This window comes from Anolis carolinensis, chromosome 5 (assembly GCF_035594765.1).
Source record: "Anolis carolinensis isolate JA03-04 chromosome 5, rAnoCar3.1.pri, whole genome shotgun sequence".
NCBI lineage: Eukaryota > Metazoa > Chordata > Lepidosauria > Squamata > Dactyloidae > Anolis > Anolis carolinensis.
Window position 1 is genome coordinate 100074200 of NC_085845.1, and position 25761 is coordinate 100099960.

Consider the following 25761-nt stretch of genomic DNA (forward strand, 5'->3'; position numbering starts at 1 on the left):
TAAAAATTTTGTTTATTGTTATTATTCATCTTTAAAAAGCAATGTTCATGATGTTCATACCAGCAGATACATCAGCATTTACATATGTATGCAAATATTTATTTATTTATTTATTATTCAAACTTATATGCCGCCACTCCCCTAGGGCTCAGGCTAAATTCTGGATTACTGGGCTTACAAGAACAGGCTAAAATCAACAATTTAAAAACATCTTTAAAACATCTTTAAAAACATCCTAAAAGCATCTTTTAAAACATCAATAACAGAACTCAAAAGCCTGTAATTCTGTACATGGAATAATATCAGGATATTGAACAGAACTGAACCTGGATCAGAAAAGGTTTCATTGGCACAGTGTGTTAAAGCTCTGAGCTGCTGAACTTGCGGACCAAAAGGTCCCAGGTTCAAATCCCGGGAGCGGAATGAGCACCCGCTGTTAGCCCCAGCTCCTGCCAACCTAGCAGTTCGAAAACATGCAAATGTGAGTAGATCAATAGGTACCGGCGAGAAGGTAAAGGCGCTCCATGCAGTCATGCCGGCCACATGACCTTGGAGGTGTCTACGGACAACGCTGGCTCTTCGGCTTAGAAATGGAGATGAGCACCAACCCCCAGAGTCAGTCATGACTGGACTTAACGTCAGGGAAAACCTTTACCTTTACCTTTAGACAGCACAAAATACAACAATAAGTTGATTAAAGAATGCATTCAATTACAGTGCTTTCCTGTCGAGCCCACTTTTCCCAACAGTATGATTTACATTTCTGCTTTCAAGTCAACCACAACACTCTTTTAAATGCTTTAGCAAAGGTTCTCAACCTGGGATCCCCAGGTGTTTTGGCCTACAAGTCCCAGAAATCCCAGCCAATTACCAGCTGTTAGGATTTCTGGGCGTTGAAGGCCAAAAACATCTGAGGACCCCCAGGTTGAGAACCACTACTTTAATGTATAGACAATATGGCTTTTGTGGTTCCACTCACAACAAGATGTGCATACTGACATAATACAGAGTATTTCTTTGATGCAGACAAGGATATCTGTACATGGATGGAGTTGGCTTGAATGCATGGCACTTTGTCTATCCACATGTACCTTTGGGTGCAAGGTCAGTTACTTCACTGCATAACTTTTGAATAGCTGCAAATCTCAGCATCTCTCTCATCCACATTCTGGTGAACAAATAGTGATAGTGTTACAATGCTGGTTATTTGACTTTTCTAGTCCTTATATTTGTTCATATGGTCTACATCAGTGGTTCTCAACCAGTGAGTCCCAGGTGTTTTGGTCTACAACTCCCAGAAATCCCAGCCAGTTTACCAGCTGTTAGGATTTCTGGGAGTTGAAGGCCAAAAACATCTGGGGACCCCAGATTAATAACCACTGCTCTACATGGTGTAAATAAAACTAATAGTCACTAATCAGTTTTAAATAAGGTATCACTGCTTGATCACTTCAGCATTTTAAGATATCACTTCTAAGTAGGTTGTGTGACCTTTTCCGTTTTTCAATACACTTAATCTTACAGAAATTCTTTTGTCTTTCCATTTTATTCCTGCAGACATTGCTCTTTCACCTTCAAATTTACCCCAAATTCCTGTATATCCAAAATAAGATGGCAACTGTACTCAGTACATGTTCACTCTTTATATTCAGTTATATTGTGAATCTGCGAGTTCACTCTATTGTTCCTTTTCTGCAACATAAGAATTTTGTCTTTCACTTTCTGTAACACTTTGCCAGTAAAACATACAGCACAGGAATAACACAGGGGTGAAGGTACTGGAGGACATTGTACACAAAATAGACAGTGTCCCAAATGTAGCTGTGATGAAAAAGTCTTAAATAGATGCATAATTCTAATATATATACTGGAAGCCAACAGGCTGAGAAGGTGGCAGTGGCAGTAAAAATCATAACAGAAGTGCTTTCTGTCTTTTTAGAACTTACCATGGACATCATTGGACTCTTTTGAAAGAAAACGGCAAGTCGGATATAGTTAAATGTAATCAGCAAGACTGGAATGAGATAGAACAAGATGAACTGACTGAAGAGTACTTGATAGTGCTTCTGGAACAGAGTAGGTAAGCAGAAGCATATGTTATTAGAAATTATTGTTTCCATTGTAGCATGAAGTCTCAGCAGTGAACTGACAACAAAACTCAGGATCCAAGCTGCAACAAGCATGAATATCATGGTTGTGATGTTTGGGGTTCTGTAAGGTCTCAAGATAATTCTGGCTCTGGTTATGGAGACAACACAAAGAGAGTAGATACTATCAGCTGAAGAGAAGACTGAGCAGAACTTGAAAAACTTGCAGAACACATCTCCCCAAAGCCATGTGTAGTAGACTGAAGCCAATACAAAGGGCATCAGGACAAGTGTAAGCAAATCTGCTACCACCATGCTTAGGAGAAGAACATCCTTGAAGTGACTGGCTTGACCTTGAAGGAACTGGGGCAGTGACGGAGGACAGGGAGCTCTGGCGTGGACTGGTCCATGAGGTCATGAAGAGTCGGAAACGATTATGCGACTGAGCAGCAGCAAAATTATACAAACATTCAGAACATTTTCCATTGGTAACACATGTTTACATTCTTCCCCCTTTTTCTCCCTCCCTCCCCTCCCCTTGCCGGGGAACAGTTTGCAAATTTCCTGTATTTAATACGATTGTTCAATCATCAAGATAATCTTGTTTATTTCCTTATATTTGTCTTTCCCCTTTATTCTGTAAATTAAGTCTTTCCATTTTGCCTCCCATGACTTTCTGATTTGGCCCATTCTATAGTAACTTTTCCTTTCACTAATGTAGTCTTGGAGCAGGTAGTCTGCTAAATATTTATACCATGTTTTAATGTCCCATTTCTTTTGGTCCTTCCAGCCTAGGGTGACTGAGGCTTTAATTGCATCCAACATATAATATATTAATCATTCAGATTTTTAGTTCCCCCTTCACCTTCAATTTTCTGGAGGAAAAATTATCTCTTGTTCCAGTCTATTTTTATCCCTAATAGCTCCTCCATTTCTGTCTTAATTGTTTTATGGAACTTTTGTATTTTTTCTCAATCCCACCACATGTGGGTGTATGTTCTGGTTTTCCTGCAGTTTTGCCAGCATTGTTTTGGGGGAGTTCTGGTAATATGAGCTAATTTCACAGGTGTTCTATACCATTTTGTCTGGATTTTGCATTGCATTTCCTTTATCTTTAAATGTTTTATTTTATTAATTAAATTTATCCAATTGTCTATTTCTTTCTCACTACAACTTAGTTCCTCCTTCCAGATTTCTGTCAAGGTATTTTTTATATTGTATAGTTTTCCTGTGATTATTTTGTAAATGTATCCCATGATTCCTTTTTCTTTCTCTACTTTCCATTTTATTATTTTATCAAGATCTGTCGCTGGAATTTCCTTACTCTTCCATTCTGTTAACTTTTTAGATAACCCTCTCCACAATAGCCAATTTCCATGACCGCACTTATCTTTTAGCTCCTCTCATTGCATTACTGTTCCATCAGGTTTCAATATGTCCCAGATCTTTGTTAGGCCGTGTTGTTCCAATTTCTTTAACATGTTCCGGTATAATTGGGAATTTCTATTATCTATGGATCCTATTGGGAACATATCTATTTTATTTATTGGAAGTTTATCTTGCCATTTTTCCCAGCATGTCATTGTTGAGGTCAGAGGACCTCCTTTTAGGTTATTTAGTTCTCTTTTTCCTATTGTCCCAATTAAACACGATCCATATTCCCATCCATTCATTAGTTTCTCTAATGGCCCATCTTTTGGGCTCCCCAAATGTCCAGTTTGAGAAGCCTGGCCAATTGGCAAGCTTTGCAATAGTTTTGGAGGCAAGGAGCTTCCCAGCCTCCATTCTCCTGTGGACTGAAAAATATTGCATTTGAAATTCTATTTTTACTAGAGCCAATTATCCATGTTTTTATTGAATTATTCCATTTTTTAAATTATTTTAGGTGGGATACTAAATGGGAGAGTTTGAAATAGATGCAAGAATTTAGGTAGTACAGTAGAGTCTCACTTATCCAACCTAAACGGGCCGGCAGAATGTTGGATAAGCGAATATGTTGGATAATAAGGAGAGATTAAGGAAAAGTCTATTACACATCAAATTAGGTTATGAATTTAAAAATTAAGCACCAAAATATCATGTTATACAACAAATTTGACAGAAAAAGTAGTTCAATACGCAGTAATGTTATGCTGTAATTACTGTATTTATGAATTTAGCACCAAAATATCTCGATTTATTGAAAACATTGAATACAAAAATGCGTTGGATAATCCAGAATGTTGGATAAGTGAGACTCTACTGTATCATCATTTTGCATGCTTTTAACCTAGTTGTAATATCCCAATTCCATTTTTTTCCACTCGTTGATTTGTTTACTTCCTTTTTTTCCATAATTGGTTATAATTTGTCTGAATTATATTATTTAGGTTTTTAGGGATGAAAATGCCTAGGTATTTTAACTTCTTTCCCCCCAATTTCGCCCCTAGGATTGATTGGACTTCTTTTAGCTCCTTCCAATTTAGGTTTCTATGTAAAATTTCTGATTTTCAATATTAATGGCAAGACCTGAAATCATTTCAAATTTTGTAATTATTTTTGTAACTGTGTTTACGGAGTCCTCTATCCAGCCTATAAGGACTACTGCATTATCTACATATAAATTAATTCTTATTGCTTCTCTATCCATCTTATACCCTGTTATATTTTTGTCTGACCTAATTAGTTTGGCTAAAGGTTCTATCGCTAAGGCAAAGAGTAGTGGAGAGAGAGAGAAAGCAGCCTTGTTTGGTTCTGCTTTTGATTTTAATGATTCTTGAATTAGATCCATTTATTATTACTTCTGCTTGGTTTTCTTTATATAATTTTGTAATTACTCTATGCATCTTATTCCCCAAATTACACTCCTCACATAGTTTGACTAAATAATTATGATTTATCGTATCAAATGCTTTGTAAACATCTAGTTTTATTAGGAGTAATTTTGCTTTCTTTTTTGTTGCGTGGTCAATTACATAAAGAATATTTCTGATTGGGTCAGCTGTAGTTCTTTTTTTAAATAAATCCATGCTGGTCTTCCTCAATTAAAGTGGGCATTATCTCTTTCAATCTATTTGCTATAATTTTTTGTGAATATTTTATAGTCCACATTACATAAGGTAATTGGTCTGTAGGAGTTAGGATCATGATCTTCCTTATTTGGTTTTAGAATTGTTATAATTTCAGATTTTTTCCATGTCTCTGGGATTGTTTTAGTTTAGATAATTTTGTTATATAATATTAGTAAATTAGGGGTTACTTCCTCTTGGAAGATTTTATAAAAATTTGTAGTGAGCCCATCTGGTCCTGGTGAGGAGTTAATTTTTAAGTATTTTTTTTAATTAACATCTCTATTTCCTTACTAGTTATATCTGTGTCCAATTCTGCTTGGGAATCGGGGTCTAATTTTTTATTGAGTAATCTTTCTGATCTCTTTACATCTTTGTACATATAGAGCTTTTCATAATAATGTGCCATTATTTCCTTTAGGTCTTCCTCCCTTGTTTTTATTTGACCTTTCTCATCTTTCAATTTAATTATCTTTGTTTTCCCTTGTTTCCTTTTTAGAAGACTTGCTAGCTTCTTTGTGTTATTAACAAAATTCACCTGAAAGTCGTTTTTAACCCATATGTATTTCTTTGTGGCTTCGATTTCCTCAAGGTTTTCTAGTTGCTTTTTCTTCTCTCTCAATTTCTTTTTATTTCTCACCGTTTGGTCTTTTTGAAATATTTGAAGTGCTGCTTCTTCTTCAGTTCTCAATTTTCTTAATCTTTTCTCTCTCTTTTATTAATGCCCTTCTCATTTTCCTCTGATTACTGCTTTAAAGGCATCCCAAACTATATTTTCATTCATTCCCGGGGTTCTATTTAGGCTGAAATATTGAGTAATTTGGTCTTTTATCTCTTTTCTATCTGTCTCTTTATAGGCGACTTTTGGATTGAATCTCAATTTTTTCACTGTGTTTCTGGTATAACTTCCTAATTTAAAATATAGAGGTGCATGATCTTCCAGCTAAGTTGTTGGTGGAAGATCATCACTTCAATACTGATGGTCTTTGCTTCTTCCAGAATGCTGATATTTGTCCGCTTGTCTTCCCAAGAGATTTGCAGGATTTTATGGAGGCAACGCTGTTGGAATCTTTCAAGGAGTTGAGTGTGACGTTTGTAGACGGTCCACGTTTTGCAGGTGTATAACAGGATTGGGAGGACAATAGCTTTATAAACAAGCATCTTGGTGTCCCTATGAATGTCCTGATCCTCAAACACTCTCTGCTTCATTAAAAAATGTTGTACTCCCAGAGCTCAGACGATGTTGTATTTCAGTGTCAATGCTGACTTTTGTTGAGAGGTGGCTGTGGAAATAGTCAACATTTTCTAATATTACACCTTTAAGCTGTATTTCTGGCATTGCAGAGGGATTGGCTGATGCCTACTGAAACATCACTTTGGTTTTCTCAATGTTCAGTGAGAGGCCAAGCTTTTCATATGCTTCTGCAAAGGTGTTTAGAATGGGTTGTTGGTTTTCTTCTGAATGAACACAGACTACATTATCATCAGCATATTGAGGTTCAGTAAAAGACATTGTTGTGTCCTTGGTTTTGGTTTTCAGTCTGCTGATGTTAAATAGCTTGCTTTCTGTTCAATAGGTGGTTTCCACACCAGTGGGAAGCTTCCCATCAACAAGGTGCAGTAGCGTAGCTATGAAGATGGAAAATAAGATGGGGCAATGACACATCCCTATTTGACATCTGATTCCCCCTTAAATGGGTCACTACAACACTTTCACTACAGTTCATAAATCATCACTATCCTTTTTTATCTTTTTATTAATAATTTTATTACATTTCCATTCCATTTCATTACAAAATACAATCTCTATAATTCATATATCTATTTTTTCTCAATTCTCCCATTGTTTTTCCATGTCAGGAGTGACTTGAGAAACTGCAAGTCACTTCTGGTATGAGAGAATTGGCCATCTGTAAGGATGTTGCCTATGGGATACGTGAATGTTTGATGTTTTACCATCTTTGTGGGAGGTTTCCCACTGGAGCTGACAGAGGGAATGGATCCACACTCTCCCCAGGTTGGATTTGAACCAGCAACCTTCAGGTCAGAAACCCAGCCTTCAAGGCAGCAGTCTTGCAGGCATAAAGGTTTAATCCATTGGTTCTTAACCTGGGATCCCCAAATATTTTCGACCTACAACCCCCAAAAGTCCCAGCCAGTTTACCAGCTGTTAGGATTTCTGGGAGTTGAAGGCCAAAAACATCTGGGGACCCCAGGTTGAGAATCACTGGTTTAATCCATTGTGCTATTGCTGTTAATCTGGAATTGGAAATTTGAATTTATTTAGCTAAACATATGTATGTATCTTTAAGTCACTTGCTCTCTTATGACAATCCCACGAGTTTCATAGTTTTCTTAGACCCTATCTACACTGCCATATATTACAGATTGAACTGTATTATGTGAGTCTACAGTGCCATATAATCCAGTTCAATGCAGTCAATCTACATTCTAAAACTGGATTATATGGTAATGTAGATGGGGCCAGACTCTCTTTATTCCAGGCTGAAGTCTCCTTACTGCACAATTTGTTCTATTTTTATGAGGTAGACTACAGCCTTTTCCAGGTGAAATTTGACCAAAGCAGAATAGAGGGGCACCATTACTTCCCTTGATCTGGACACTGTACTTTTGATGCAGGCCAAAAATCCCATTGGCTTTTAAAGCTCCTGCATCACACCTTTGACTCATGTTCAACGTGTTGTCTGCTAAAACTCCAAGATCTCTCTCACATGAACTGTTGTCAAACCAGGTGTTACTCATCCTGTCTCTACATTTCATTTTTTTCTGCCCAAGTAAATCATCCTACATTTCTCCTTGTTAAATTCATTTTGTTAGTTTTGGCCCCGCTCTCTAATCTGTTAGGGTCATTTAAAACTGAGCAGTCTTCATTCCCATTATCAACTCAACCAATCCTCACTGGCTGTTTTAATGAGTGAGGAAGGGCCAAGCACCAATAAACACAGAGCTTTCACTGCTCTAAGGATCCTGTCCACATTTGTCCACATCTTCAGAAAGGTATCAAATAATACAGAGCCAAAATTACAACCACTGGAGCTGCATCAGATACAGCATCCAAGTCAGAGTAGAGATCTGAGCAATTTAATCCGCAAAACATGTTGCAAATTTCTCACAGTAGGCTGAATTTTGATCTTCTGTGTTGAATTGCTGTAGTTTTTTTTTTAACAAGGGCTATTATGTTGAACAGGAACATGATATGTTAGTGGCTTGCTTTGTAAGCTGCTTTGAGGTGTACTTTTTGAGGCAATTGGATTGGAAATGATTTAAGACCATGTATAAAATGTTAAGAGCAAAAGTATCCATCCTGCCAACTAACAAACCCATCCCAGTATTCGCCTTATTAAGGTAGGGTGGAGTGATTGGATTCTGCGGAAAACAGTGGCAGACATATGTGAACACTGAGGGTCAGGAGTGATGCAGAGGCACGTTTTGACCCATTTGCAGAAACAGATGATTCCAGCAATAAAATGTTATAGGGTATCTTTAATCATTTTTGGTGATTTCTCTGCTTCAAACTTAAAAATACAACCAGTCTGCAGGGAATTGCACACAAAATATCAATTTGATACATTTATTAAAGGATTAGATTAAATAGAGTTTGGGGTACAGCTGCTTCTAGGTACTTCTAGAGCCTCTAGCGCAGTGGTTCTCAACCTGTGGGTTCCTAGATGTATTGGCCTTTAACTTCCAGAAATCCTAACAGCTGTACCCCAAACTCCTTTAGCTATTTTGATACCACGGAAAATGTTTAAAAAATAGAGAAAAAGCCATATCTCTTGCTTGAAGTCATTTCATTGTTCTTAAACCTTTGGGGAGGGGAGTGCCATGGCTTGATCACAACAGAGTGTTTTCAAGCGGGTAATTAATGAGAAAAACCACACAAGATAGGAGAGACTACAGTAGCCTGCTTTTGCTTGGACCTACTTAGAAGGGCAAGATACCAACACCTCATTTTTTTCTTTTCTCCCTGCTAGATTGAGTACCATCTTGAACCTAGTTTACACCAAGTGAAGTAAGAAAAAGGGAGAGTGGGAGGAGAAGAGAATAGCTGCTACCTTTGAAAAGCAATTGAAAAGGTGGGCAACAGAGGTTTACTCAGGACTGTCTCTGCCACATCAGGACAGTTGGAGAGTCTCTGCCAACAAATCTGTACTAGAGGTTGTTATTCGTGGATAGCTGTTCAGAACTGAGATGTTTTTTTTAAAAAAATACCAATTAATAGTCAGACTTTCTGACCTGATTATTCTTCTGTCTCCTAATGCTGGCTTTTTGAGGGTGTGCTTTCATCCTCCTCAGATTTCTAGGTTTATTCCTAGTTGCAGCTTTTCTCACTGAGTAGGAAAATATGAACTCAAAGTACTTGTGGTTACAATTATTTAATAAGTGATGGAAGTTTTAGTCTGTCTTTCTATGTTTTCTCACTGGCACCTATAATTTAATTTGTAAAGCTAGCTTCTGACCAAAGGTGACCAAACTTAACTATAAAAAGAGTTGAAAGTCATTTATTAAGCTTTGGTGGTCGTCCTCACTTTGGCTGACGACAGACAACTTTCCACTAGACGTGCAGCATAGGGAAGATAAAACTTCTTTATAGGAACAGGACAGCCAAGTTGCTAACAGGTTGCAAAAACTGAATGCTGTAAAGCAGATTTGTAGGATTCTCATCTGTAACAGAGGAAAATGCAGTCTAGAACACAAGTATTCAGAATTCAGCAGAAAAAGCACAACAGGTTTAAGAGAGCTTGGAACGCTATATACGGGAACAGTTGCTACTACCTTACATTGAGTCAAACCCTTGATCTATCTAGGCTAGGGTTCTATCTAGGCTTGATCTATCTAGGCTGTGGCGCAGGCGGGAGAGCAAGCCAGCTGCAATTAACTGCAATGAATCACTCTGACCAGGAGGTCATGAGTTCGAGGCTGCTCGGAGCCTATGTTTGTTTGTCTTTGTTCTATGTTAAAAGGCATTGAATGTTTGCCTATATGTGTAGTGTGATCCGCCCTGAGTCCCCTTCGGGGTGAGAAGGGCGGAATATAAATGCTGAAAATAAATAAATAAATAAATAGGCTAATATTGTCAACTGTGACTGGGAGCCATTCTCTGGGGTACCTTTTCTAGCTCTACCAGAGACCTCTGTTGTTCTCTGATTATTCTCCTATCTAACTATTAACCAGGCCTGGTCCTGCTTAGATTCCAAAATAATATGGGATCAGATGTGCTCATGGTGAGGTAAACTGAAGACTGAAGAAAGCTGAAAACATATGTCATTATTTTGGAGTGCTATGTTTGCAGCTGTCAAGATTAAATAAAGGCCACATGCCAAATATTGGCGCATGATTCCATTTATTAGGGGGGAGAAATTTATTCCAATACAGAGTGCAAATGGAAAAGATGTGTCATGAGTATTAATGCAAAATTTGCTGTTTGCTTTGAACGAACACCAGTATTAAGCAAATGGTGTTTAAAGCCTCATCAACTAACATATATGGAGCTGAAAGGGGAAAAAATATGGATTATACACCTCAGCGAAAGAAAGTACCTTTCAGGGACATTCCTATTATATATATATATATTTATTTATTTCTATCATTTCTACTCTGCCCTTCTCACCCGAGGGGACTCAGGGCGGCTTACAGACTGCCAATTTATACCGATATACCATAGTACAATAAAATAAACATTAAAACAGTTAAAACAATTATAATATACAAGATATAAAATTTAAAATAGTGCAAAGTGCTTATTATTCAAATAAAGAGTTCAGATTCAGAGAAGAAGACAATAAAATTGCCAGGTAGACAAGAATTTGTGCAAATACATTAAAAATTTCTGCATACACCCCCCAGAACAACACATAGCTCCAACTACTTCTCCCCACAGACCTGCTGGTCTGTTGGGTGTGTGTGTGTATCTGTGTCCTCACCTGAAATCTGGCTCACAGAAAGAAAGCAGGAGTGGGATATCAACTTTTTTCCGAAAATTCCTACTGCCGTCTATTTTAATAGTTTTGTACAAAGCAGTCAGGACGCATTTTTATAATATGAAAAACCAATATTTTCTATTGTATAAACCTGCAATACAAGAGAAGAGTACCAGAGAGCTTGCAAACTCCAAGACGAATAGCATTTCCTATTCCAGTTGTTAACACTTGATTATGACTTAATTAAACTGGGTTGTAATTACAATGGGTAACATGGAGACAAATCCTGCTCAGGCATCTCCTCTTTCTCTGTGCACCGTTGAATATAAGCATCAATGAAAGTGTTATCTTCAAGATAATATTGTAGGGATTGAACTGTAACTCCCTTCATCCTATGAGTTGCATCTGGAGTGAGAGAATTGGCTGTCGGCAAGGACGTTGCCCAGGGGACGCCCGGATGTTTTGATGTTTTACCATACTTGTGGGAGGCTTGTCTCATGTCCCCGCATGGAACTGGAGCTGATAGAGGGAGCTCATCCGCGCTCTCCCCGGGTGGGATTCGAACCTGGCAGCTTTCAGGTCAGCAACCCAACCTTCAAGTCACAAGGCTTTTATCCCCTAGGCCATCGGAGGCTAGGGGATAGGGTTGGGTTATACAGGATGACCTTTCATCCTATATAAATATGCAAATGCCAATTGGATGTGATTTAAAAAGGCGATTACTCTTCTGGTTGCTCATCTTTTATATTTACTCCTGAAGTATATCATTCCACCCACTTTTGCTTCATAATGGTCCATAACACTTCAAATGCCCAAATTGAGTGCTTATAAAGTCAAGTCAAAATAGCTGTTACTTTTCCTGTAACCATCTGATCCACAGTTGCCAAAGGACTGTACCTTAATCCAACAAACCCCATCTTCAGTGATTTTGGAGCTGCCATCAGGAATGATGGAAAGGGGATGAAACCTCAGGTATATATGCATGTGCACAAATTTTTCACAGGGTTTTCTTAGACAAGGAATACTCAAATGTGGTTTTCACCAGTTCCTTCTTCTGAAATATAGCTAGTATCTGGTATTTATTGGTGGTCTCTCACTCAAGTACAAATCAGAGCACACCCTGCATAACTTCCAATATCAGATAGAATCTAGTACCTCGCAGTTGGTTCTCGCAGAAGCAGAGGCAGCAGGAGGACATTTTTGCTCCCTGGCTTCAGGTAGGATTTGGCTAAGATTTGGCTAAGATTTTAAACTGAGTGTGGGCTTGGCTCCTGTGGTCAAAGTCTAACTGTTGTGTGACTGTTGTGTTGAATGAGAGCCAGGTACTTAAGTTGATTGACAGCAGGCATTGTCCCCTGTTAATTGAGTTTCTGGGAAAGCTTTATTTGCCAGTGTCGCGCACGCCTGACGGCGCGCGCGAAAAAGGCACCTTTACTAACTATCCTTTGCAGTACATACAGGAAACAAAGCAACATAAACAAATACACAAAGAGGTGGTTTGTTGCAGTTTGCACATAAAGTGCGTGCATATTACTTAACTGTACAAAGATCCCACTTGGCCACCACGCTCACCAAGAGATGCAACAAAAGCAAAACATTCCCATCACATGCACCAGCTGTGGCATGTTCCGCTTTTTCACACAAAAACTAGACAACTACATCTGCTCCAAATGCAAACAGATGACTCTGATGGAGCAGAGGATCCAACAGCTCGAGCACCGTATTAAGACCCTTAAGGACATTCAGGCACTCGAGCTCTTCTTGGACACTGCACAACACGCTGCTGTAGATCAGCAGCCTGCATCACACCAACACCACCAAGACCATGATCAGGAACCTTATGGGGAGATCAACTCAAAGGTAGACAACCCTCAGGCTTGGAAGGAGGTCACCCATAGAAGGAGACGCAGGACCAGGCAGCCTCCGCAGAACTCCTCTGCTCAGCTGCATTTACACAACAGATTTGAAATTCTTACATCATTAACATACAATCAGGAAACACATCTTGTGGAGGACCACAGTTTCTTAGATACCACTCAGTGGACCACCCTGGATCAATGCGCAGGGGATAGCCCTGACGGGGACAGTGCATCACCACAGTCACACTTATGTAATCATGCAAATGCTCCATCCCCAATCATAGACCAGGAGCAACAGGAACATCCTTGGGAGAGTAATGGGCTCTCGGATGTATCTCAATGGATTGTCATTGATGAATGCACTGGGGATGTTGAGGAGGAGGACAACACTTTACACCTACATGATTCACTTCAACAGGAACACTCTTCAGGGGACACACACACTGTCTTGCACAAAAGGGACCCTGTCAATCCTCAAAGGAAACAGGTCTTGGTAGTAGGTGACTCCCTCCTTAGAGGAACGGAAGCCATCATTTCCAGACCGGATGGGATGGCTCGAGAAACATGCTGCCTCCCGGGGGCAAAAATACACCATATCACTCAGAGGCTCAACAGGCTCCTAAAGCCCCATCACCCTCCCCACCTTATGTTGATACATGTAGGTACCAATGACACCGCTAGGCATACTTTTCAAAAGATCACAAATGATTTTCGAGCTCTGGGAACAAAGCTAAAACTTTATAATGTACATGTGATCTTTTCATCCCTCCTCCCTGTTGTAGGACACGGCTCTACAAGGGCCGGAAAAATAGTACAGGTCAATAACTGGCTCAGAAAATGGTGTCAAGAGGAGCATTTTGGCGTCCTTGACCATGGTCTACTCTTCCAAGAGGATGGACTACTGGCAAGCGATGGGGTGCATCTCACACAAGTAGGAAAACATCTTTTTGCACACAGACTCACAAACCTCATCAGGCGCACTTTAAACTAGATCCACTGGGGGAGGGGAACAACAGCCTGGCGAACAATATATTACCCACGACCACAGGGAACCGCCGAAAGGCTAAAGGGAGGGCTGCACAAACACAGCAAGGTCCAAGTACAGAGAGCACAATAATCCCAAATAAACAGTTTGAGAGGAGGTCACAGGGGCTTACATGTCTTTACACTAATGCTCAGAGCATGGGAAATAAGCAAGACGAACTCCAACTCCTAGCACAGCACCACACATACGATGTCATAGGCATCACTGAAACCTGGTGGGATGACTCCCATCACTGGAATTTAACCATTGAGGGCTATAACCTCTTTCACAGAAATAGAACAAAGGGGAGAGGAGGGGGAGTAGCTTTATATGTCAAAAACAGTTACGTTGCAGAAGAAATGCAAGACTGTAATCCGGGAAACCAGCTTGAAAGCATCTGGATAAGAATCAAGGGAACCGGGACTCAAAAAGATCTTGTCGTGGGTGTCTACTACAGACCTCCGAGTCAGGATGAAGGACTTGATGAAGCCTTCTGTCAACAGCTGACCAAACAGGCACAAAGAAGAGATATAGTAGTCATGGGCGATTTCAATTATCCCGATATCTGCTGGAAAACAAACTCAGCCAAGAGTACAAAGTCCAACAAATTCCTCACTTGCCTTGCAGATAATTTTATGGTCCAGAAGGTAGAAGAGGCAACAAGGGGATCAGCAACTCTTGATCTAATCTTAACAAATGTGGAAGACCTGATCAATACAGTTGAAGTGGTTGGATCCTTAGGGGCAAGTGACCATGTGCTCCTGCAGTTTGCAATACAAAGGAATGCTGAAACTAAGACAAGTCAAACACGCTTTCTGGACTTTAAGAGAGCTGACTTCCAAAAAATGAAGGAATTACTGAGCGGCATTCCATGGACGCCGATATTAAAAAACAAGGGAGTTAAGGATGGATGGGAGTTTTTCAAAAGTGAAATACTCAAGGCGCAAATGCAAACAGTGCCAACAAAGAAGAAAAATAAGACAAGTGCAAAGAAGCCAGAATAGATGTCCAAAGAACTTCTAACTGAGCTAAAGCTCAAAAGTGACATGCACAAGAAGTGGAAAAGGGGAGAAATCACCAAAGAAGAATTCAAACGTATAGCCAACACCTGTAGGGAAAAGGTTCGCAAGGCTAAAGCGCAAAATGAGCTCAGGCTTGCCAGGGACATAAAAAACAACAAAAAAGGCTTTTTTGCTTACGTTGGTAGAAAAAGGAAGAAAAAGGAGGCGATAGGGCCATTGCAAGGAGAAGATGGGGTGATGGCGACAGGGGACAGGGAAAAGGCAGAACTGCTCAATGCCTTCTTTGCCTCGGTCTTCTCAGAAAAAGAAAGCCATCTTCAACCTCAGCAACACGGAATGGACGAAGGATTGGGGGAAATCCAACCCCAAATAGGGAGACACGTTGTCCAGGAACACCTGGCCTCTCTAAACGAATTCAAGTCCCCAGGGCCAGATCAGCTACACCCAAGAGTACTGAAGGAACTAGCGGAAGTTATTTCAGAACCACTGGCAATTATCTTCGAGAGTTCTTGGAGAACGGGAGAAGTCCCAGCAGATTGGAGGAGGGCGAATGTGGTCCCTATCTTCAAGAAGGGAAAAAAGAACGACCCAAACAATTACCGTCCGGTCAGCCTCACATCAATACCAGGCAAAATTCTGGAAAAGATCATTAAGGAAGTGGTCTGCGAACACTTAGAAACAAATGCGGTCATTGCTAATAGTCAACACGGATTTACCAAAAACAAGTCATGCCAGACTAATCTGATCTCTTTTTTCGATAGAGTTACGAGTTGGGTCGATTCAGGGAATGCTGTGGATGTAGCGTACCTGGATTTCAGTAAGGCCTTCGACAAAGTCCCCCATGACCTTCTGGCAAACAAACTAGTAAAATGTGGGCTAGACAAAACTACGGTTAGGTGGATCTGTAATTGGCTAAGCGAACGAACCCAAAGGGTGCTCACTAGGCTTGATCGATCCATGAAAAATTTGATTCTAAACTCGTTTCAAAACGAGAGGGGGCAGTTTTTCGTTTTTGTTGCTAATAACGAATTTGGCCCCCAAAAATTTTCGAAATTAACGAAAATTCGTTATTTTCGAAATTAATTCGTTAATGGCGGACGCGCATGCGCGGTGGCCCAAAAACAGCCCGAAGGGGGGGGACTTAGGGGGCTCTCCCGCCCTCATTTTTTGAGTGATCTTCTTCAAACTTGGTACAGTGGTAGAACACATTTAACACTGATAGCTCACCAAAATGTGGAACGTTTCCCTTATCCTCTGATTTTTGGCAAATTTTCATAGCTTTTATAATAAACCATTTTTTAATAATTGCAGAAATCTGTTCCTGGTTTGAAAGTCTTATTTCCTGTTAAATTGGGTTGTCTTTACTGTGAAAGTCATTGTTCTACTTCAGAAACTTTGTTTTTGTGGCTGAAACTTTGTTAAATTGGTGTGTGTGTGATATATATTGTGTATATATATATATATAGTCCCTGCTTGTGTGTGTGTGTGTGTGTGTGTGTGTGTGTGTGTGGGTAAAGGTAAAGGTATCCCTTGACGTTAAGTTCAGTCATGTCTGACTCTGGGGGTTGGTGCTCATCTCCATTTCTAAGCCCAAGAGCCAGTGTTGTCCATAGACACCTCCAAGGTCATGTGGCCGGCATGACTACATGGAGTGCCATTACCTTCCCAGAAACACCCAGAAAATGGGAATTCCAGACAGGAAACAATCAGGGCCAGCTAATACCTCCCAACAAAGGATTCCCCCAGGTAGGAAGCAGCCAGGCTTTGAAGCTGCAAGGCTATTCAATGCTAATCAAGGTGACCAATTGCAACATTCACACTTGCCTCCCACAGACAAGAGTTCTTTCTCCCACCCTGGACCTTCCACAGATATATAAACCCCACTTGCCTAGCTTCGCACAGACGTCAAAACCTCTATGTCTGCCACAGATGTGGGTGAAACGTCAGGAGAGAATGCTTCTGGCACATGGCCATAGAGCCCGGAATACATACCACAACAGTGTGATCCCGGCCATGAAAGCTTTCGACAACACAACCACAGTATCCATTCAAGTTCATGTAGCGTGGTATGGACTGGAGACCTGTATTGGGGGGAGGGAGGGTGCGAATCTGGGCCCCTGGGAGCAGCCGAGGACGGGCCTGGCCCACACCCCCTCGCATCCCGGGCCTCTTCCTTCCTCTTCCTTTTGTTATTTAAACTATATATTGTGAAATTATGGTGTGTTTTTTTTCATGCGTGTTCTGTGTTCAAGATAGGGAGACCAAAGAGGAAAAGCAAGGGAGGGACGGAGGCCCCAACACTTCCGGCTCCCATGCGAACTCCCCCCTTGTGTGCCTTGGAGGGTGGAGCATGCGCACTGGCTCTCCCTTTCTCTATGGCTCTTTTCAGGTCGCTTGGGAACCCGAAGTGCCTCCTCCCTTTGCCTTTGTGTCCAAGAAGGAGAGAAGGACGTTGCAAGGTTTGCATTGAGGGTGTTTCTCTGGTGGGTTTGGCTTGGAAGGGGGCTCATTAAGGCCCAATTAATTAATGCACTGAGCTGAGGCGAGGCGGCGGCGGCGGCGGCCATTTCCCCCCTCCGTCTTCCTCCTCCTCCTCGGCCTCCTTCCCCCTCGCCCCCTCCCATTGGCTGAGCCTCCCATTGGCTGAGGGGCAAAAGGAAAGGAGTTTGGGTGCTTTGCAAAAGCTCTTTTTTCTTAACGAAAAAAACGAAGAAATTAGAAAAAACGGCCTCTCGCGATTCGAAACCGCGATATCCAGACGTATGGACAACCAAGGTTCGATATTGCTTCAAAACAATCGAAAATAACGAATCAATAACGGTAAACGGGGAAAACGAATTATTTGAGCAAGCCTAGTGCTCACCAATGCGTCGTCTTCATCATGGAAAGAAGTGACAAGTGGAGTGCCGCAGGGCTCCGTCCTGGGCCCGGTTCTGTTCAACATCTTTATTAACGACTTAGACGAAGGGTTAGAAGGTACGATCATCAAGTTTGCAGACGACACAAAACTGGGAGGGATAGCTAACACTCCAGAAGACAGGAGCAGAATTCAAAACGATCTTGACAGACTAGAGAGATGGGCCAAAACTAACAAAATGAAGTTCAACAGGGACAAATGCAAGATACTTCACTTCGGCAGAAAAAATGGAAATCAAAGATACAGAATGGGGGACGCCTGGCTTGACAGCAGTGTGTGCGAAAAAGACCTTGGAGTCCTCGTGGACAACAAGTTAAACATGAGCCAACAATGTGATGCGGCTGCTAAAAAAGCCAATGGGATTCTGGCCTGCATCAATAGGGGAATAGCGTCTAGATCCAGGGAAGTTATGCTCCCCCTCTATTCTGCCTTGGTCAGACCACACCTGGAATACTGTGTCCAATTTTGGGCACCACAGTTGAAGGGAGATGTTGACAAGCTGGAAAGCGTCCAGAGGAGGGCGACTAAAATGATTGAGGGTCTGGAGAACAAGCCCTATGAGGAGCGGCTTAAAGAGCTGGGCATGTTTAGCCTGCAGAAGAGAAGGCTGAGAGGAGACATGATAGCCATGTACAAATACGTGAAGGGAAGTCATAGGGAAGAGGGAGCAAGCTTGTTTTCTGCTGCCCTGCAGACTAGGACACGGAACAATGGCTTCAAACTACAGGAAAGGAGATTCCACTTGAACATCAGGAAGAACTTCCTCACTGTGAGAGCTGTTCGACAGTGGAACTCTCTCCCCGGGGCCGTGGTGGACGCTCCTTCCTTGGAGGCTTTTAAGCAGAGGCTGGATGGCCATCTGTCGGGGGTGCTTTGAATGCGATTTCCTGTTTCTTAGCAGGGGGTTGGACTAGATGGCCCATGTGGTCTCTTCCAACTCTACTATTCTATGATTCTATGATTCTACCTGTGGGGCATTAATAATAATAATAATAATAATAATAATAATAATAATAATACTGCCTAGAAGATCAGGGGGCAGAGGATTCTTACAAGTAAAACAAGCAGTCAAAGAAGAAGAACATGCCCTGGCAGAATATGTAAAGCAAAGTGAAGAACCTGCTTTGATTGAAGTAAAAAATCAGAAACTCCTCAAAGCACAGCAGACAAAAAACCAGTACAAGAAAACCGCACTACAAACTAGAGCGGATAGCTGGCACAACAAAACATTGCATGGAAAGTTCCTTGACAAAATTGAAGAAAAAGCTGATAAGGAGAAGACCTGGCTCTGGCTCACAAATGGGACCCTGAAGAAGGAGACAGAAGGCCTGATCCTTGCAGCCCAGGAGCAAGCCATCAGAACAAATGCAATTAAGGCCAAGATCGAAAAATCAGCTGATGACCCAAAATGCAGACTGTGCAAGGAAACCGACGAAACCATTGATCATATCCTCAGCTGCTGTAAGAAAATTGCACAGACAGACTACAAACAGAGGCACAACCATGTGGCCCAAATGATCAATTGGAACTTATGCCTCAAATACCACCTCCCAGCAGCAAAGAACTGGTGGGATCACAAACCTGCAAAAGTACTGGAAAATAAGCACGCAAAGATACTGTGGGACTTCCGAATCCAGACTGACAAAGTTCTGGAACACAACACACCAGACATCACAGTTGTGGAAAAGAAAAAGGTTTGGATCATTGATGTTGCCATCCCAGGTGACAGTCGCATTGACGAAAAACAACAGGAAAAACTCAGCCGCTATCAAGACCTCAAGATTGAACTTCAAAGACTCTGGCAGAAACCAGTAAAGGTGGTCCCGGTGGTGATGGGCACATTGGGTGCCGTGCCAAAAGATCTCAGCCGGCATTTGGAAACAATAGACATTGACAAAATCATCATCTGCCAACTTCAAAAGGCCACCCTACTGGGATCTGCACGCATCATCCGAAAATACATCACAGTCCTAGACACTTGGGAAGTGTTCGACTTGTGATTCTGTGATACGAAATCCAGCATATCTATCTTGTTTGCTGTGTCATAATAAAATAATACTTTATTTTTGTATCCCGCCACCATCTCTCCAAAGGGACTCGGGGCAGCTAACATGGGGCCAAACCCAGAAAAAACAAAGTGTAAACAAGTTAAAGTATAAAAACAAACAATAAAATAACAAGCAGTATAAAATCAAAAACGAATTCAAGCACAATTATACATAAATACATAAAACAAGATAAGAAGTTTTAAAACCATATCAATTTAACCACCAACGGGACAAAGGAATAAAAGGGGGTCGAAGTAAAGTACGTAGTAACTAGGTTATTCTATAAAGTGCCTGACCGAGTGTTCCAAAGTTTCCAAGATAACGTTAGGGGTAGGATGGGGTGGGTCCAGAGATAAAGTGCAGGATGGCAGCATGGTTGTCAAGGGGTCTGTAGTTTCTTGTTTACCCGAAAGCGCGCTGAAAGAACCATGTCTTAAGTTGTTTAATAAAAGCAGACTGAGTTGGGGCCAGCCTAATCTCCCTAATGTCCTAATCTAGGACATCAACAGATGTCCTACACGAAAAAGCAGTTCTACTCCAAAACCCACAAATAGCAGTTGTCCCAGGACAACCCCCGGGAGAAAAAAATGGCAGGGCAATATGCCACCCTGATTGACAATTAGAACTAAAAATGAGAGGAATGCAGGTGAAATGAGATTAGGCAACAAATATGCAACCATGCACATTTTTATTAACCTCAGCTCATCTTTTCAATTTTCCCCTAAACCAAAACCTGAGTAATGTGTTACCTAGTGGATTGTTTTGTTTTTTTAATCAACAATGTTGTTTATTGCATTTGTATGCTGCCTTTGTCTCAGAGTGGGAAATATAATTTCCAGGTGAAGGTGGTAAGCTAGGCTATGGGCTTATCTACACCGGACAACCCTGTGTAAATATGTTTTGAGGCCATTGTTCAGACAGCCTGGGACCACATTTGCTCCGTTGAGCTGGTCTGTATCTCATGTCCTCTGTGTTGCTGATTCTGCTCCTAGGCAGTCACAGAGAAGGAGGGAAGATTTCTCAGTCCCATCTAGTTGTGCAGATGCCCTTTTTGAATGTCAGCAAATGTGCCCACAATGACCAGGACCTCAGATAGATCTCTGGTAAGAGCAGTAACAGAGCAGACAACATAGACAGAATCCATTTCCTTTTCCTACACTGAAGAGCTGCAGCTCATATTGGGGGGAAGACATCAAATTACCCTTCCACGTAATCCACTTCTAAGTGGATAATAGTCCCCACGTAGATGAGGCCGAACAGCTACAAATGCAGTAAGTTTAATGCCTGAGGTGGAATTTGTTGGGCTGGGTTTTTTAAATCTTTTTCAACAGTGGAGTTGATAATATGGTATTTCAGTCATTTTTATAATTACTAATTTTGCACAGAGCACAGCAAATAGTCATTAATCCCTTTGAAAGTACAATTTAATGCAATGCTTCATGACAGGAAGTGAACAGGATAATAAAACCTTTTACTGCTCAAAACCACACTTAATAGTTTTATGGTGCAAGTTGGCTCAACAAAATCCTCTTTGTGAGTCATCACTTCAAAGGAAGGTCCTGAAGACCCATTAAAACATGGCAAGTTCACTTTATAATGGCACACGGACTTGAGATTTTAAAATGCCTCTTCCCCCACACCAAGAAGATCTGCAAGCTAGATCAGGAGGAGCATTCATTCAGAAGTTTGGAGTCCAATATGAACATGTTAAGGATTTGCTCATAAGTCATACATACATGTTCATAAGAAGTATGATTGTAAATTACTGTGTTTCCTAGATATTTGAAATAATAGTCCTTATATCTTATATCTTATGACTGCGCTCCATACAGTCATGCCGGCCACATGACCTTGGAGGTGTCTACGGACAACGCCGGCTCTTTGGCTTAGAAATGGAGATGAGCACCAACCCCCAGAGTCGGACATGACTGGACTTAATGTCAGGGGAAAAGCTTTACCTATTATTATTATTATTATTATTATTATTATTATTATTATTATTATTATTTAGGCTTGATCGATCCATGAAAAATTTGATTCTAAACTCGTTTCAAAACTAGAGGGGGGCAGCTTTTCGTTTCTGATGGTATTTCCGAATTTGGCCCCCAAAAATTTTCGAAATTAACGAAAATTCGTTATTTTCAAAATTAATTCGTTAATGGCGAAAGTGACTTTTATTTTTATATTTTGTAGTAATGTTTTCTCAAAAGCAAGGTTCACACGCTAAGTGGAGCTAAGAGACAAGTTGTAAAGAAGACCATATTTTTTTATTTTTCAGGTGTAAATGTTAAGATATTGCTGCATAGTGTTTTAAATTGTGTGGTTAAATTGTGAGCAACACTGCTGTACTCTCTCTCTCTCTCTCTCTCTCTCTCTCTCTCTCTCTCTCTCTCTCTCTCTCTTCCATGCCCTCCCACTTGGGAAAGCTCCCATAAAACCTGATTGAAACAGAAATAAATTGCTCTTGATCTTCTGACGATCTGAATTTGATAGCGAGCCAAGTATTTTAAACAGCAGGTCTTTCATAACAAGGAATTCAGGAGTGAGGAGGTTGGGGTATGCTGTCTCACCACAACGCTCAGCACATGTCAACATAACTGATAACCAGACTTTGCTGCTCAGCCTCCCATGCAGCACAAGGACTGGCTTACTGCCAATTTCTGAATGCCAATTAACACGCTGCTATGCTATGGCTGGGAGGTGAAAGCCACAGCTTTATTTACTGCACAATTAACTAGTAAACATGACTCAATCATAATTTAAACATTCACAGTTTATAAGAGCCTCTCCAATCCCTTGAAATGCCTCTTCTGACCTTGAAGCCATAGGGAGAAGGGCAGGTGAGGGGAAATTTGACTTACCACCTATACCCGGAAATCGAGCAAATCGGCACAGCTCTATATTTTTCTCTGGCCTCCTTGTAGCTCCACGCATCCAGATTGCTGAAGGAATTCTGTCTCAATTTCCCTTGAACCAATTAGACGAGACAAGAACGCAGTTACCCATTGACATCAGTGGAAGTGAAGAGAGATTCATATTCTTGTATATATCTGGACATAAATGTGCCACATCAAAAACACACAAGAAACCACACCAGGCTAATGAGTTTGATCAGTGAGCACAGAACACTGACTCCTGAGATGCAGAAAAAAACTCAAGGTGAAAAGAAATTAGATGGAGTGGTTCTATCTCTGAACATAAGAATTGGAAAGAACTCCAAAGACATTGAACAGGAGTAACATGTCTGTGGCTTTTTTTGAGCTTGCATACTATACTTCTTGGGGGACTTAAAACTGGAATACTAATTAGGGGCTCCTCAAGAAGTTCAGATTAGATTTTGTTTCTGTTCAGAAGGTTCAGCATAGCTCAGTTGAAGAATTCCATGCTGTGACCATACTTAGTAAAATCAAGAGTAAGCTCTTTCCTTTTCAATAAAGACATGAAACATATTGAAGGGAATATGTGGATCTTTTTGCATCTTTGTTTCTTAAAATGAGTCTTAAGAACCATCTGGAGGTCAGCTGTCACCAACAGTGTTGTGGATTTTGAAGAGGCACAAATAGAGGGCAAAAGGAAGAAACATCGCTGACAATGGAGGCCCAGATCACTGTCATAAGTAAGCAGACCTTTTTTCATCTTCGCCAGGCAAGGTGACAGTTGAACAAAAGGCGAAAACTTTGTTTTGGCAAGAGAAACTTCGTCCTTCACCTGTTTAATTAAGTTTGTGGCAGAAAAACGAAGTTCCTGGGGTGGAACAGTAAGTAGAACACAATGATACAGGAGCAGACACTTTTAACCCAGGAACATCACCCTGCTGTTCTATACTACAAGTACAGAACAAAACTCATTTGGACAGATGGCTAGGCAGACTCTAAAAGTGTTCCTGGACTGAAAGTGTTTGTTCCTATTTGATTGTGCAGTGCTGACTTGGACAGAAGTGGTTCTACCGCATTAATTTTGTTTGTGTGCCAGAAACTTTATGAAACATGGGGAGGGCAAAGTTTCTATGGCCAGGATAAAGAACGGAACTTTTGCAGTGATTTTCATATCCACATCTTGAGGTTTTTTTTTAAACTCACCAAAGTTTCCAGCGGTCGTCCTGCGGCAGCCATCTTGGGAGCCTCTAAATCCCGCAACAAAGCATCAACTGGGTGAAAGAGGCATAAATCTCAGGACCAACAGGTCTGTGTGTGGACCTCTTCTGAAGTCCTGGGATTTTTTCCCTCTCACTAAAACTCGCGATTTGGTGCTGTCTGTAAGTGCTCTTTGTACCACCTTTTGGTCAGACCTCATGTTGTAGTTGAGTCAGCAGGCAATGTTACAAATGGTAGTAGGAGTATGAGTAGGAGGAAAAGGGTTAAGCATGAGCAGGTGTCAGATGAAGAACAGCAAAGGAAATGGATCCGGGATATACTTATTGCACCTTCTGATGAAGACACGTTTGAAGGGTTTTCAAGTGGCGAGGAGTCAATGAATGAGGAAGGAGACGGGCTGGATGTGAATAGAGGCACTAAGAGGGTTACTCAGGAGCAGGAATCAGATGAGGAATGGAAGAGGAAGAAGCTCTGGGATATATTTACTGCTCCCACAGAGGATGAGTCGTTTTTGGGTTTCTCTGGGGATGATGGGTCTGGGAGTGATAAGAATAAGGAAGGCACATTGGACTGGACTAAGGTACAAGAAATAAGGGATATGTGTGCAGAGCCAACTTCCAGTGATATGTTTGTGGGGTTTTCAGGACAGGAGGATTGGCAAACTGGTGATACATCTGGGTCATGGGGAAACCTAAGTCTTGATAGGAGATGGAGGAGCTGGAGGAATGGTAACCGGGGTTCACGTGTGACGACAGAAACAGTTGTGGGGGATGACGATGGGGTGGAGGCCAGCTCATCTTTGGAGAATGATGTGTAAGTTAAAAGTAGCGTCTGAAATGGGGATTCTTTGCAGAAGGCAAAGTGTCGTTATTGCGTAGGTTTGTCGCTGCCTGTTTCCTGTTGGGTTTTGGGTCTGGGCTCTACAGCTTGGCGTTCCTGATTCCTGTGATTCTTCGACTTGGATTGGCTTATCATGAGTGTGTCTTCTCCCTTCCTGGACTTTTGGATTGACTCGACTTTGGCTCTGTCTAACCACTTTGGAAACTACCCTTGGATTGGCTTATTGTGAGTGTGGCTTTCCCCTTTTCCTGGCTTTTGGATTGACTCGACTGCGGCTTGTGTGAACACTTTGGAGACGACACTGGTTTGGACTTTTTTTTTTGTACTTCAACTGGTTTTGGTTATTCCCTGTGTGTAGCGCTGTCTTCAAGGAAGCCTGTTACAGTGCTGTTTGCTTCCAATTTCATTGACTGCATTTTAATCCGGATTATCCATCCGTTCAATCTGGATTATTTTCCGTTCTTCTTTTTGAGCCCAGTTTGGGCTAGAACTTTGAGTTTTGGTCAGAAACACTGCAGTCAAGTGTTTCTGAGCCAGTTTTTGAGTTGCAATAAACCTTTTGTTAAATTAAGTATTGTGTGGGGGACTCTTTAAGGCGCCTGTGTGCCCAGTATTCCAGGTGACACCTGACACCACAATGTAAGAAGGATATTGACAAGCTGGAACATGCTCAGAGAAGGGCAACCAGGATGATCAAAGGTGTGGAAACACAGCTCTATGAGAAACGGTTAAGGGAGCTGAGTATTTTTTAGCTTGAAGAAGAGACGGCTGAGGGGGGACATGATAGGTTATGACAGGATATCACAAAGAGGACAGAACAAGCTTCTTCTGTGCTGCTTTGTAGGCTAGGGGCTTCATCACAAGGAGCTGGAGAAAATGAA